We start from the raw sequence: 3198 nt of genomic DNA, 5'->3' as shown, positions 1-3198 counted from the left end.
CCACATTGTGGGGCTCAGGAAGGAGCCCAATGTAGGGCTCGACACAGGTCTCAGTGCAAAGCTCGATCCCACAACCAGAGATCACGACCTGAGCCAGTATCAAGAGTCGGATGCCTAATCGACTGAGCCAGCCAGGTGACCCAAGATGATGGATGTTAACCCAACTTACTGTGGTGATTATTTCGTAATACGTATATAAATCAAGTCATTGTGTCACCCACCTTAAACTTATACAATGTTATATGCCAATAAACCTGGAAAAATGTCTGCATAACAAAGGAAACAATCAACAAAAAGGCAACCTACTGAATGAGAGAAGATATTTGCAGACGATATTTGCAGATGACATATCTGATAAAGGGTTAGAGTCAAAAATATATAAACAACTGATAGAACTCAACACCCAAAAAACAAATAACCTAATTAAAAAATGGGCAGAAGACATGCACAGACATTTCTCCAAAGAAGACATTCAGATGGCCAACAAGCACATGAAAAGATGCTCAGTATCACTCATCATCAGGGAAATGCAAATCAAAACTACAAAAGAGTATGGAGGTTCCTCAAAAAATTAAAAGTATATGATCCAGAAATCACACTATCGGGTGTTGACCGCCAAAATACAAAAACACTAATTTCAAAGGAATACATGCACCCTATGTTTATTGGAGCATTATTTATAATAGCCAAATTACGGAAGCAGCCCAAGTGTCCATCGATTGATAAATGGATAAAGAAGGTGTGGTATAGATAGGGTCGCCTGTCTGGTTCAGTCAGTAGAGCATGCAACTCTTGATCACAGGGTCATGAGTTTGAGTCCCATTTGGGTATANTGGATAAAGAAAATGTGGGATATATACAATGGAATACTATTCAGGCATTAAAAAGAATGAAATCTTAACATTTGCCATGATATGGATGGAGCTAGAAAGTATTATGCTAAGCAAAATAAGTCAGAGAAAGACAAATACCATATGGTTTCACTCATATGTGGAATTTAAGAAACAAAGCAAATGAGCATAGGGAAAAAAACAGAGAGACACAAACCAAGAAACAGACTCTTTTTTTTTTAAATAGTTTATTATCAAGTTGGTTTCCATATAAGAGCCAGTGCTCATCCCCACAAGTGCCCTCCTCCATGCCCGTCACCCCCTTTCCATTCCCGCCACCCCATCTGCCCTCAGTTTGTTCTCGGCATGGAGGATATCAGAGAAACTATGGCTACAAACACTATGGAGGTTAAAAATAGTTATGATGAATTAATGCGATAAATGAGATACATAATAAAATGGAGGCGTCCAATGCATGGATTGAAGAGGCAGAAAGGAGAATAAGTGATTTAGAAGACACAGTTAATGAAAAAGAAGAAACTGAGAAAGAGAGATAAACGGATCCAGGAACATGAAAGAAGAGTTCCAGAACCCAGCGATACAATCAAACGGAACAATATCCCTGTCACAGGAATCCCAGAAGAGGAAGAGAGAGGGAAAGGTGCTGAAAGAGTCCTGGAACAAATTATAGCAGAGAACTCCCCCAACCTGGGGAGGGAAGTAGATGTTGAAATTCAAGAGGCACAGAAAACTCCCCTCAGACGTAACTTGAATCGATCTTCTGCACGACATATCATAGTGAAACTGGCAAAACAGACTCTTAACTATAGGGAACACACTGAGGGTTACCAGAGGGGAGGTGAGTCAGGGGATGGATGAAATAGCTGATAAGGATTAAGGAGTGCACTTGTCCTGGTGAGCGCTAGGTGAAGTATGGAAGGGTCAGATGACTATATTGTACACCTGAAACTAATAGAATACCGTATGTTAACTATACTGCAATTAACATAAAAAAATAAAAAATTATAAAACTAAATAAAAATAAAAATATACATATAACAAACAACTCCCTAGAAAAAAGAACAAAACAAAACAAAACAACAACAAAATAATCAGCCAGCCCCAGATGTCAATGGTGCCAATGCTGAGGAACCCTGCTGTTAAGGAAAAGGTCTGGACTGCAGTGCATTAGTGGGTGTGAAGAAGGGTATCTGACACGTGTTGCCACATGGATGAGCCTTGAAGACATCGTGCTAAGTGAAATAAACCAGTTTCAAAAGGTCAAAGACTGTATGATTCCACTTACATGAGATACCTAAAGTAGTCAAATCCATAGAGACAGAAATTATATGGAATTAGAATTTTCAAAGGTTGGGGGTGTGGGAAATGGGTCACTGTTTATTGAACACAGAGTTTCAGTTTGGAAGGATATAAAAATTTTCCTGAGAAGGAAGGTGGTGATTATTGCACGACAGTGTGAATACGCTCAACGCCCCTAAATTGTACACTTCAAAGTGTTTTCAAAAACTGTTATCTGAATAGACATTTCTCCAAGGAAGATATACAAATGACCAACAAATCACATGAAAAGACACTCAACATGATTAGTTGTTATGGAAATGCAAATCCAAGCCACAAGGAGATACCACTTTACACCCAGCAGGATGGCTAGCATCAGAAAGAGACAAAAATAAATGTTGACAAGGATGTGGAGAAAGTAGAACCCTTCTACTTGGCTCCTGCAATTGTACAATTCTACGGCCCCTTCGGAAAATAGTCTAGCAGCTCCTCAAAAAATGAAATGTATAGCTACTGTATTGCCTAGCAGCCCCTGTTCTCGGTATATGCACAAGAGAACTCGAAACATAAATACATGGCTTGTACACAAAGGTTTTACAACAGCATTACTCCTAATAGCCAAAAGGAAAAAAAAAATAGAAGCTATCTAAATGCCCATCAGCTGATAAATGGATCATCAAAATGTGGTACATGCACACTGCGGATTATTATTTGGCCATAAAAAGGAATGGAGTATTGATCCATGCATCCATATGGATGAACCTTGAAAACATTATGCTAAGTAAAAGATGCCAATCAGAAAAGACTGCATATTATATCATTCCATTTATATGAAATTTCCGGCGCAGGCAAACATTGGAGTTACAAGTAAACTAGGGCTTGCTAGGGCCTCGGTAGAAAGGGAGATGGGGAATGACTGCTTATAGGTAAAAGGTTTGTTTTGAGGATGATGGAAATGTCCTAAAATTAAATCGTGATGATTGTTTCACGACTTGGTAACATGCTTAAAAACACTGAAATCTAGACTTTAAATGGGTGAATTCTGTGGCATGTCCACTAGGTCTCAATA

This window comes from Crocuta crocuta, unplaced genomic scaffold (genome assembly GCF_008692635.1).
Source record: "Crocuta crocuta isolate KB4526 unplaced genomic scaffold, BGI_CrCroc_1.0 scaffold475, whole genome shotgun sequence".
In the NCBI taxonomy this organism is placed as follows: domain Eukaryota; kingdom Metazoa; phylum Chordata; class Mammalia; order Carnivora; family Hyaenidae; genus Crocuta; species Crocuta crocuta.
The sequence above is the reverse complement of the archived record's forward strand: the minus strand, read 5'-3'. Positions refer to the sequence as shown.